This window comes from Anomaloglossus baeobatrachus, chromosome 6 (assembly GCF_048569485.1).
Source record: "Anomaloglossus baeobatrachus isolate aAnoBae1 chromosome 6, aAnoBae1.hap1, whole genome shotgun sequence".
In the NCBI taxonomy this organism is placed as follows: Eukaryota; Metazoa; Chordata; class Amphibia; order Anura; family Aromobatidae; genus Anomaloglossus; species Anomaloglossus baeobatrachus.
In genome coordinates this window covers 567033551-567046770 of record NC_134358.1, presented here as the reverse complement: position 1 = coordinate 567046770, position 13220 = coordinate 567033551, and positions in this window count along the sequence as shown.

Sequence of the window (13220 nt, the reverse complement as noted above, 5' to 3'; positions counted from 1 at the left end):
AGACCGATGGGTGAGACACATTCTGTCTCACGGTTACAGGATAGAGCTCAGCTCTCGTCCTCCGTCTCGTTTCTTCAGAACATCCCCGCCTCCCGAGTGAGCCGATGCACTTTTTCAGGCGGTGAACACTCTGAAGACAGAAGGAGTTGTGATCCCCGTTCCCCTTCAAGAACGTGGTCACGGTTTTTACTCCAACTTGTTCGTGGTGCCAAAAAAAGGACGGATCATTCCGTCCCGTTCTGGACCTCAAACTGCTCAACAGACACGTGAGAACCAGACGGTTTCGGATGGAATCTCTCCGCTCTGTCATCGCTTCGATGTCCCAAGGAGACTTCCTAGCATCAATCGACATCAGGGATGCTTATCTCCATGTGCCGATTGCACCGGAGCATCAACGCTTCCTGCGTTTCGCCATCGGGGCGAACACCTTCAGTTTGTGGCACTGCCTTTCGGCCTGGCGACAGCCCCACGGGTCTTCACCAAGGTCATGGCATCCGTGGTGGCGGTCCTACACTCTCAGGGCCACTCGGTGATCCCTTACTTAGACGATCTCCTAGTCAAGGCTCCCTCCCGGGCGGCATGCCAACACAGCCTGACCATTGCTCTGGAGACTCTCCAGAGGTTCGGGTGGATCATCAATTTCCCAAAGTCAAAATTGACACCGACCCAATCACTGACTTACCTCGGGATGGAGTTTCATACTCTCAGCGATAGTCAAGCTTCCGCTGGACAAACAGCGTTCGCTACAGACAGGGGTGCACTCTCTTCTTCGGGCCCAGTCACACCCCTTGCGGCGCCTCATGCACTTCCTAGGGAAGATGGTGGCAGCAATGGAGGCAGTTCCCTTTGCGCAGTTTCATCTGCGTCCACTTCAATGGGACATTCTCTGCAAATGGGACAGGAGGTCGACGTCCGTAGACAGGAACGTATCTCTTTCACTGGCAACCAAAACCTCTCTTCAGTGGTGGCTTCTTCCCACTTCTTTGTCGAGGGGAAAATCCTTCCTGCCCCCATCCTGGGCTGTGGTCACGACGGACGCGAGTCTGTCAGGGTGGGGAGCGGTTTTTCTCCACCACAGGGCTCAGGGAACCTGGACTCCGACAGAGTCCTCCCTTCAGATCAATGTTCTGGAGATAAGGGCAGTGTATCTAGCCCTAAAGGCGTTCCATCGGTGGCTGGAGGGCAGGCAGATCCGCATACAGTCGGACAACGCCACGGCGGTCGCGTACATCAACCACCAGGGCGGCACACGCAGTCGTCAAGCCTTCCAAGAAGTTCGGCGGATTCTGCTGTGGGCAGAGGCCACAGCCTCCACCATCTCCGCAGTTCACATCCCGGGCGTAGAAAACTGGGAAGCAGACTTTCTCAGTCGCCAGGGCATGGACGCAGGGGAATGGTCTCTTCACCCGGACGTGTTTCAAGAGATCTGTCGCTGCTGGGGAGCGCCGGACGTCGACCTCATGGCGTCTCGACACAACAACAAAGTCCCGGCATTCATGGCACGGTCTCAAGATCACAGAGCTCTGGCGGCGGACGCATTAGTTCAGGATTGGTCGCAGTTTCGACTGCCTTATGTATTTCCTCCTCTGGCACTGCTGCCCAGAGTGTTACGCAAGATCAGGTCCGACTGCCGCCGCGCCATCCTCGTCGCTCCAGACTGGCCGAGGAGGTCGTGGTACCCGGATCTGTGGCACCTCACGGTGGGTCAACCGTGGGCACTCCCAGACCGACCAGACTTGCTGTCTCAAGGGCCATTTTTCCATCTGAATTCTGCGGCCCTCAACCTGACTGTGTGGCCATTGAGTCCTGGCTCCTAGCGTCCTCAGGGTTATCTCAAGATGTCATCGCCACTATGAGACAGGCCAGGAAACCAACGTCCGCCAAGATCTATCACAGGACTTGGAGGATCTTCTTATCCTAGTGCTCTGATCAGGGTTTTACTCCCTGGCCGTTTGCCTTGCCCACTTTTCTTTCATTCCTGCAATCCGGAATGGACAAGGGTTTGTCTCTCGGCTATCTCAAGGGACAAGTATCGGCGCTTTCCGTGTTTTTTCAAAAGCTTCTAGCCAGGCTTCCGCAGGTCCGCACGTTCCTGCAGGGAGTTGCCACATAGTCCCACCTTACAAGAGGCCGCTGGAACCATGGGATCTTAACAGAGTGCTAAAGGCTCTTCAGAAACCACCTTTCGAGCCACTGCGGGATGTCTCTCTATCACGTCTTTCGCAGAAGGTGACCTTTCTAGTGGCAGTTACATCACTCCGGAGAGTGTCTGAGCTTGCAGCGCTGTCATGCAAAGCCCCCTTCCTGGTGTTTCACCAGGATAAGGTGGTTCTGCGTCCGGTCCCGGAATTTCTTCCTAAGGTGGTATCCCCTTTTCATCTCAATCAGGATATCTCCTTACCTTCTTTTTGCCCTCATCCAGTTCACCAATGTGAAAAGGATTTGCATTTGTTAGATCTAGTGAGAGCACTCCGGCTCTACATTTCTCGCACGGCGCCCCTGCGCCGTTCTGATGCGCTCTTTGTCCTTGTCGCTGGCCAGCGTAAGGGGTCGCAGGCTTCCAAGTCAACCTTGGCTCGGTGGATCAAGGAACTGATTCTTGAAGCCTACCGTTCTTCTGGGCTTCCGATTCCTTCAGGGCTGAAAGCCCATTCTACCAGAGCCGTGGGTGCATCCTGGGCATTGCGGCACCAGGCTACGGCTCAGCAGGTGTGTCAGGCGGCTACCTGGTCGAGTCTGCACACTTTCACGAAACACTATCAGGTGCATGCATATGCTTCGGCAGATGCCAGCCTAGGTAGGCGAGTCCTTCAGGCGGCGGTTGCCCACCTGTAAGAGGGGGCCGTTTTTTCGGCTCTTTTTATCGAGGTATTCTTTTACCCACCCAGGGACTGCTTTTGGACGTCCCAATTGTCTGGGTCTCCCAATGGAGCGACAAAGAAGAAGGGAATTTTGTTTACTTACCGTAAATTCCTTTTCTTCTAGCTCCTATTGGGAGACCCAGCACCCGCCCCTGTTCCCTTCGGGCTGTTGTTCTTTTGTGTACACATGTTGTTCATGTTGAATTGTTCTTTTGGTTCATGGTTCAGTTCTCCGAACATCCTTCGGATTGAATTTGCCTTAGACCAATTTATAAGTTTCCTCCTTCCTGCTTTTGCACCAAAACTGAGGAGCCCGTGATGCACGGGAGGGTGTATAGGCAGAGGGGAGGGGTTACACTTTTTAAAGTGTAATACTTTGTGTGGCCTCCGGAGGCAGAAGCTATATACCCCAATTGTCTGGGTCTCCCAATAGGAGCTAGAAGAAAAGGAATTTACGGTAAGTAAACAAAATTCCCTTCTTTTCTTCTGTATGCTATAGACCCACAGACTGGGTCTGTGATTGGGAGAATCACACACTGTCGCTCAGTGTGGGGGCACGTCTGACTGCAACTAATCACAGACACCAGTGGGCGGGAGGAAGCAGTGAATATGTATGAGGCTAATGAGCAGCTCCGGAAGTGAATGAGATGCTGCGGGAGCAGTTACAGCAGCACCAGTGACCTTTTAAGTATAGTGCGCTTTTTTTTAATTTTATTTTATTTATTACCCGAGTGCCAGGCCTGGCACATGGGTACCTTTGAACCCGCAGGGGTCACACTTTACAGTCCGGGTCCGCCCATCACTATTTTTTACCCATTAATTCGCCTTTTCTCCGCTGCTGACTATAGCCCGTTTAGGGAATGTAAAATTTGGCAACTTTGTTTCCTATCTTTTAGCCAATTCCTTACCCATCTGCTTATAGTTTCCCCTAATCCCTGTTTCTAAAGCTTCAGTATAAGGCTATTATGTGGTACAGTATCAAAGTCCAAATTCACATCAGCTGCATTACAGACATCCAGATTTGCACTTACCTCCTCATAGAACTTCAACCTGTTGGTTAGACACGACGTATCTTTCGTGAATCCATGCTGTCTGCTATTATATTATTCTCTCTAATATATGTTGCATGTCATCTCTTAAAATACCCTCAAAAACCTTGCACACCACTGATGTCAGGCTTATTGGACGGTGGTTGCCTGAAATTACCTTCCTTAAATATCAACACCATGTCAGCCATTCTCCCTATGACATACAAAGCATACACAACCTGCCTCTTCCATACATCTGTGATCTAGTTTCCCGATACTTGCCTGCATGCAACCTCTGATCCTCACAAGATCTCCTTCTCCACTCCTCTCTTATCTCCTCTTCCCACAATCGCATCCAAGATTTCTCCCGTGCCTTCCCAATACTCTGGAATTCTCTACCCCAAACTCCCACAAGCCTACAACCTGCAATAACACTCAGTCCACAACAGCATTGCACGACCAGCTCTACCCTCACCAACTGTATCCTCACCCATCCCCTGTAGACTGTGAACCCTCGCGGGCAGTGTCCTCTCTCCTCCTGTAACTGTACCTTCAAATGTTCACAATTATTGTATTAGTCTATGTAAGCACCTTTTTCACATGTGAAGTGTCATGGAATAAATGGTGCTATAATAAATAATCATCATCATACTAAAAAATTTAATTTTTATTCTGAAAATGGTGCTCTACCCCAAATTTTCCAAGTTTGCAATAAATAGCCCAAAAAAGTGGAACCCACAGTTTGTTACCCACCCTCTTCTGAGCGAATTGATGCTCCATATGTAGTTAAAAAGTATTGCTTGGACAAACAGCAAGACTCGAAAGGGAAGAAGTGATCTTTGGTATTTTGAGTATAAATTTGTCTGGAATAGTTTGCAGACACCATGTCTCATTTGCAGAACCCCATAGGTACCAAACACCCCCCTTCCCCCAAGTGACCCCATTTGGAAATTAAACCACTCAAGGAATTCAGCCATGGGCTTACTCAGGCTTTTTAACCTACAGGTGATTAACAAAACTTTGTAACATGGACTTGTAAATACATTTTTTCCACTAAATTACTGTTTCAACATCAAATTTATACGAGGCGTAATAGGAAAGCAAGGCCGCAGTAATTTGTTGTGCAATGCTCACTAACACAGTAATACCCCATGGATGGTCACAAACAAATGTTTGGGCACATGGCAAAACTCAGAAAGCAAAGCGTGCTATTTTAATTTTTAGAACACAAATTTAGACAAATGTGTTGCATTTGCAGAGCCCCTGAGGTGTCCAAAAAGGCAGAAACCTCCACAAGTGACACCATTTTAACAAACTAAACCCCATCATGAATTCATCTATTACTGTAGAGTGAGCATTTCTAACCCACAAACTATCCTTAACTTTATAAGTATGGGCATTGAAAATGAAAAACTAAGCGTTTGGGAACTAAAATTTTACTTTAGCCTCAAAGTTTTAATTCACACGGGGTAAATAGAGAATATGGACAGGAAAATTTGTAATGAAACGGTTACTGAACGTGGCAGTACCCCATATTTAGTTGCACACTAATGTTTGAGAGGATTGGATAGCAAGGAGCATTACTTGCCTTGTAGAACAAAGATTTAGTTCTGGATTGTGGTAGAGCCCTTGAGGTGGCAAATCAGCAGAAACTCCATAAGTGACCCCATATTGGAAACGTTAATGTGTAAGGAATTCATCTTTTTGACCCCACAAGTGTCTCAGAATTTCATAACATTGTGATACAAAAATATAACATTTTACTGGTGAAATTGTAATTTTTTACTTTATTTGCAAATTTGTCATTTACACAGGGGTTAAAGGGTGAAACTGGACTTAAAACGTATTGTGCAATTTCTCCAAAACGTGGTGATACCCTATATGTTGTCAGAAACTACTATTTGGCCTCATGGCAAGGCTGAGCAGGAAGGAACTATTTGGATTTCTGGAACACAGAAAAAAAAAAAAAAGTTTGCAGGTGACAGCAGAATCCCCTAAGGTGCTGGAACAGCAGGAGTACCCAAACGTGACTCCATTGTAGAAATGCACCTGTGGAATTCATCTACGACTGCAAAGACTATTTCTCTGAAGCCTCATTGGGGGACACAGAACCATGGGTGTTATGCTGCGCCTATCCATAGGAGGACACTAAGTAGATGCAAAAAGCATTAGCGCCTCCTCTGCAGTATACACCCCCTGGCCGGGCCAGGCATCCTCAGTTTTAGCTTAGTGTCTGTAGGAGGCACATCCTTTCAAGGTTTTGTTATTTTTTGAGGGTGACGGTTTCCTTAGGGACCGATATCCCAATACCATCAACGGGCGGGAACGCGGAGTGTTGCCTCCACGTACCCCCTCCTGCGACGCTGGATCCTGGGCTGCCTTTTACTGGACGACGGGTCCCACAGACACCGATTTTCCAGAGCCCAGGGCAGAGGCACAATTCCTCAGCCCCTCTTTGCAGGCTCTGAGTTGACACATTGCACCTGTGTGGCCGGACACAGCAAGCTGACTCTGTTATTCCACTGCCTGGACTGAGGCAGTGTTAAGGTGAGATCCCCCTGACTGGTTTCCCAGACAAAGGGAGAAAGACGGTGCAGGGAAGGCTCCCAGGACTGCTGATTTTACAGTCTTTATTTCCACCATAGCTGTGTGCTGGCTGGAAGAGGGGAAAGTCCCTTGCTGATTGCAGGGAATCCTGCAGACATAATCTGACGGTGGCGGGGGGAGGGCTCATAAACTCAGTGTTTATTCACTCTAGCTGCGTGCTGGCTGGAGGAGGGGGAGTCCCTTTCTGATTGCAGGGAATCCTGCAGAGATAATCTACCGGTGGCGAGCTGTGTGCTGACTGGAGGGAGGGGGAGAAAAACTGTCACAGAGGCTCCCTTCCCGCCGTTTTTTACTGCCGACAGCAGGGGGCACACTGACTTCTTCTTGGCGCTCTTTTAGTGCTAAGCCCCGCTCCCCCCAGGGAAAACGCGCAAAGATCTCCACAGAGACTCCTTCCTGAGGACGCAGGGCCATCAGCTGATTCTGGTGAGGTACACCGAAGCAAATACAATCCTTACTTCCCACTGCTTCACTTGTAGCTCTGCATATCATTGTTCCCCCTCCTGGCATACTCCTATTAGGAACATACAGAACTCTAAGGGTACTAAGAGTGCTAAGTCTCACATAGTCTATTATTCAGCCTGCCACGCTGAGCTACCACGTAAACACACCTCTTCTCTCTGTGAGTCCTGTGCCCCTATAGCCCCCCAAGACCCCCCCCCCCGCCACCACCGCCAGCCCAGAGCCTAGGGCTCCCAGCCCACCGGAATGGGCACAGTTTCTGTCCCAATCCATGGAAAAACTGTCACAGAACCTGGTGCTGGCTATGCAATGTTGTCCTCCACACCCTTCTGGGCCCCTGGACGGAACGCAGCTTGAGGATACCCCTATGGAGGATTCTTCTGAGGTAATCTGGGCCCATGCTTTACCGGTTGCAGGGATCAGGAAAAGAGCACACGGCCGGGTGTCTCCAGCACTCTCTCATGGCCCCCATGGCTCCCCCTCGGGAGCACACAGGGCAGGCTCTCCCACACGCTCCATAGCTTCTGAAGAGCTGGAGGAGGGAGAATGCGGTTTGTACCAGGATGATTCCTTGGTTTCACCCTCCCCAGATGATCAAACTGCAATAGACTCCCTTATAGCAGCAATCAACCAAACTCTGCATGTGGAGGATCCCCCATCCACTACCACTGACCATGTGGTCTCCTTTAAGAGGGCAAGGAAACCCCAAAAGGTTTTCGCTGATCGCCCAGAGTTTCAGGATATCCTCACAAAGCAAAGGGAGAAGCCTGACAGGCGCTTCGGTAACCGTAAACTCATCGAGTCCCGGTACCCTTTTGCAGCACCTGCCCCTAAGGGCTGGGCCGATCCGCCCTCGGTTGACCCCCTGGTCTCTCGCCTTGCCACAAAAACGCTCCTGTCTTTACCCGATGGTTCCTCCATCAAGGACCCGACAGACAGGTGGAGCACCTCGCCTACTCTGCCTTTGAGGCTGCGGGTTCCTCCCTCTCGCCCTCCTTTGCCTCTGTGTGGGTCGCAAAGGCGATCTCGGTCTGGGCAGAATCCCTTAACACTTCGCTTGAGGAATCCCAGTTCCCTCATACCGTCACAGAGGTAACAGCTCAAATTGCCGCTGTGGCGGAGTACCTCATGCAGGCCTCCATTGATGCTACCTGCGCAGCTTTTGCCGCCTCAAATACCATAGCCATCCGTAGAGCTCTCTGGCTCCGACAATGGCGAGCGGACTCTGCTTCCAAGAAGTCTCTCACGGGCCTTCCCTTTTTTCCAGACCGATTGTTTGGCGAACATCTGGACAAGCTCATTTCTGACGCCACGGGATGAAAAAGTACCTCCCTTCCCCAGCTGAAGCCCAGGACGACCTTCACCAGACGTCCACAGTCCTCGTTCCGCTCCTTTCGGAACTCATTTGGTTGGTCGACATCCCGCTCTGCCCCCGCCACTAGCCGCGGACTACGCAGGGACCGACCTTCTCAGCTCTCCCCGAAACACACTGTCATGGCAGCCTAGACCGAAACAGTCCAGGACTAGGGAGACTCGTCCATGACGTTTTCCCCCCTCATGACTCCTTTGGCACCCCGGAAGACACACTCATTGTAGGAGGTCGACTGCGGCTCTTTCAACACATCTGGGCTGCCGCCTCAGACGACAAATGGGTGCAAGACCTTGTGACTTCCGGTTACCACATAGAATTTCGAACCAGACCCCCGAGTCGGTTCCTTCTCTCAAACCCCCCAAAGACTCGAAAACGATGCAAGGCCTTTTTCCCAGCAATCCACTTGCTCCAAACAGCAGGAGTTATAAAACCCTTCCCGGACGACGAGAAGTTCAGGGGTTTTTATTCCAACCTCTTTGTGGTCCCCAAAAAGGATGGGTCAGTTTAACCCATCCTGGACCTCAAACACCTGAACAAACATGTGCACGTACGGAGATTCATAATGGAGTCCCTAAGGTCCATTATTGCATCCATGGTCGAAGGGGAATTCCTCGCCTCCATAGATATCAAGGACGCGTACCTGCACATACCCATCGCTCCAGATCACCAAAAGTTCCTCCGCTTCGCAGTTCAGGACTCCAATTTTCAATTCGTAGCCCTACCCTTCGGCTTTGCCACCGCACCAAGGGTCTTCACTAAAGTCATGGCGGCCGCCATGAGCGTCCTTCACGCCAGGGGAGTAGTCGTTCTCCCTTAGGCTACTTTCACACATCCGGATTTTTGCTCTGCGGCACAATACGGCGTTCTGCAGAAAAACCGCAACCGGCTTTTGTAACGCCGGTTGCGTTTTTTTTTGCATAGACTTACATTAGTGCCGTATTGTGCCGCAGGGGCTTGCGTTCGGTCCGGTTTTTGCCGCATGCGGCAGATTTAGCCGATGCCGCGGCCGGATCGAACGTTCCCTGCAACGTTTTTTGCTCCGGCAAAAAACACCGCATCGCGCCGCATCCGGCCGCTGCGGCGCATTTTTCAATGCATACCTATGGAGGCCGGATGCGGCGCGATGCGGAAAAAAACGCATCCGCCCGCCGCATGCGGTTTTTTCCACTGCGCATGCTCAGTAGCATGCCGCAACCGGAAAAAAATGGACGGGCCGCATGTAAAAACTTATGCAAAGGATGCGGTGTTTTCGCCGCATCCGTTGCATAGTTTTCACAGCCGGATTGAGCCGCAGTGCTCAAACCGGATGTGTGAAAGTAGCCTAACTTGGACGACCTCCTCATCAAGGCCCCCTCCTTCCGCGACTGCTCAACCAGCGTACAGATCACCGTGGACACCCTATCCCGCTTAGGGTGGCTACTAGAGATGAGCGAACCGGTCGCGGGCTATTATCTCATTGGCTACAGACTGGTCACATGACTATGACGCGTCATGTAGGACCTGCGAGTGCATCTCTCCGGTACACGGTGCACATTTGTGTATCGCCGTGTACCGGCGACATGCTGTAGCACACGGTCGACTCCCCGTTCCGTTAGGGACCGGCTGACACAGCCGGTCATTAACGGAGATCACCGTTGCCATAGCAACGCAGTTGGCGGTGACGTCACCGCTAACCGCGGCTCCGGGAATCACATGGTCAGAGCCCTGTTGCTATGGTAACGCGTCTGTCACCGCCAGCAGCACTGATATCTCACTCCGTGAAGGCTGCACACTGCTTTCCGTGCACCCTTCACAGAGTGATTTCTGCACGGGAAGCAGCGTCTTCCCTCATGCAGCAGTGATGGAGCAGAGCTGCATTTGTTGAACGAGAAAGACAGAAGACCATGGATCGTGGAGGGGTGACAGGGGGTAATAAAGATGGAGTCTCTAATGTGTCTGTGTATTTATTTCTATTAAAGTATTTTTTCTCTGTGTGGTGTCTTTTTTTTAACCCTTTATTGGAGATTCTTAATGGCTGGGTCAAACGTGCCTGACATTAAGAATCTCTGGCTTAATACTAGCTAGTAAAACAATGCCAGTATTAACTCATGATTACCCAACAAGCCACCCGGCTCCAGGGCTGTTGGAAGAGTTGGATACAGCGCCAGATGATGGCGCTTCTATGAAAGCGCCATTTTCTGGGGCGGCTGCGGACAGCATTTCGCAGCAGAGGCGGCCAGAAACCTCGGGCTAACCTGTGCTGCGGATTCCAATCCCCAGCTGCCTAGTTGTACCCGGCTGGACACAAAAATGGAGCGAAGCTCACGTCGTTTTTTTTTTAATTATTTCATGAAATAAGTGAAATAATTAAAAAAAACGGGCTTCCCTATATTTTTGGTTCCCAGCCGGGTACAAATAGGCAACTGGGGGTTGGAGGCAGCCCGTGGCTGCCTGCTGTACCTGGCTAGCATACAAAAATATGGCAAAGCCCACGTCATTTTTTTTGGTGGGCAAAAAACTTCTGCATACAGTCCTGGATGGAGTATGCTGAGCCTTGTAGTTCTGCAGCTGCTGTCTGCTCTTCTCCATACAGACAGACAGCAGCTGCAGAACTACAAGGCTCAGCATACTCCATCCAGGACTGTATGCAGAAGTTTTTTGCCCCCTGAAAAAATGATGTGGGCTTCGCCATATTTGTGTATGCCTGCCAGGTACAGCAGGCAGGTACGGCTGCCCCCAACCCCCAGTTGCCTATTTGTACCCGGCTGGGAACCAAAAATAAAGGGAAGCCCTTTTTTTATTATTTCATGAATTTCATGAAATAATTAGAAAACAAATGACGTAGGCTTCGTCCCATTTTTGTGTCCAGCCAGGTACAACTAGGCAGCTGGGGATTGGAATCCGCAGCACAGGTTGGCCTGAGCTTTCTGGGCCCCACTGCTGCGAATTGCAGTCTGCAGCCGCCTCAGAAAATGGCACTTTCATAGAAGCGCCATCTTCTGGCGCTGTATCCAACTCTTCCAGCACCTGCCTGCTATACCTGGCTAGCATACAAAAATATGGCGAAGCTCACGTCCTTTTTTTGTAGTTTTTTGGCAAAAAAAATAAAAAATGCTTCCCTGGATTTTCCATTGCCAGTGAAGGTAACACCAAGCAGTGGGGGTTAGCAGCCAGTAGCTGCTTGGATTACCCTTAGCTAGCAATACAAAAAATGCAGCGGGAGCCCATATATATTTTTTTTAATTATTTATTTAAATAACTAAAAACAAAATGGGCTTCCCTGTATTTTGATTGCTGGACATCACAGTGCTGTAAAAATAAATCTTTAAAAAAAATGACATAGCGCTCCGCGGTATTTTTGATTCTCAGCGCAGATAAAGAAGACAGCTATGGGTTGCCACCCCCATCTGCCTGCCGTTACCTTGGTTGGCAATCAAAATACAGGGAAGCCCATTAATTTTTTCTATTTAAAAATTAGTTAAAAAAAAAAATGACGTTGAGTCCCCCCATTTTTGATAGCCAGCTAGGGTAAAGCAGACGGCTGTAGCCTGAAAACCACAGCTGGCAGCTTTACCGTGGTTGGGGATCCAATGTGGAGGTCCCCCCAGGCTCTTTTTTATAATTATTTTATAAATATTAATAATTACACAAAAAAAGTAAGGTCCCCCCCAAATTGGATCACCAGCCAAGGTAAAGCGGACAGCTGTGGTCTGGTATTCTCAGGGTGGGAAGGTCCATAGTTATTGGGCCTTCACAGCCTAAAAATAGCAGGCCGCAGGCACCCCAGACGTGGCGCATCCACTAGATGCGCCAATCCTGGCGCTTCACCCCAGCTCATCCCGTGCCCTGGTGCAGTGGCAAACGGGGTAATAAATCGGGTTGATACTAGCTGTAAGGTCACCTGACATCAAGCCCAGCAGTTTGTGATGTCATGGTGTCTATTGGATACCCAACATCATAAACTGTCAGTACTAACAAAAAAAAAATCGACAAAAGAAATTTATTTGAAAAAACAGTCCCCAAAACATTCCCTCTTTCACCAATTTATTGTAAGAAAAAAAAATAAAGGGGTCCCACGACGACTCTGGACCATCTAGAATATGGGGGGGGAGACACTCAGGGAACGTATCCCCCATTTTCTAAGAGTGCAGACCCTTCATGTGAGGAGTGTGGGTGCAATGAATCTGCACTCACTCTCCCCGGGTCCACAGCAGCAGAGTCCATGTCGTAATGGTTGCTACCAAAGCTGCAATGCCCTGCTCATGAGGTAAGGGCATGCCTAATCAGGAGAACTATTCTACATTTCCAAATATTGGTATTTGCTAATATTATTGCTATTCCACCTACTATATATTGGGGATAGGATCTTGGAGATGGAATACCCCTTTAAGTCCAGTTATCCAGCTGAATGAATACTTAACAACAGAGCTCGCTATTTAGATGTGTTTTCTTGTGGCGTATAACGGACTCTCATGTTTGGTAGTCATTCAGCAGGGCAACTATAAAAGCAAATCCCTCCATTTGGAAATGTAGTATAGCTCTCCTGATCAATTATGTTCCTTACCTCATGAGCAGGGCATTGCAGTAATAATAATAATTTATTCATTTATATAGCGTTATTAATTCCATAGCGCTGTATGTCTTTGGAGTGTGGGAGAAAACTGGAGTACCCGGAGGAAACCCACGCAAACACGGGGAGAACATACAAACTCCTTGCAGATGGTGTCCTTGGTGAGAATTGAACCCAGGACCTCAGCGCTGCAAGACTGCAGTGCTAACCACTGAGCCACCGTGCTGCCCATTTAGCTTACAGATGCATAACCACCACTCACTGTGTCTGAACACAGGAAGCTGAGCTGACAGCCGCTCTGTGCATGCGGCAGCGTCTATTGTGAAGGAGAGGGCCGCGGG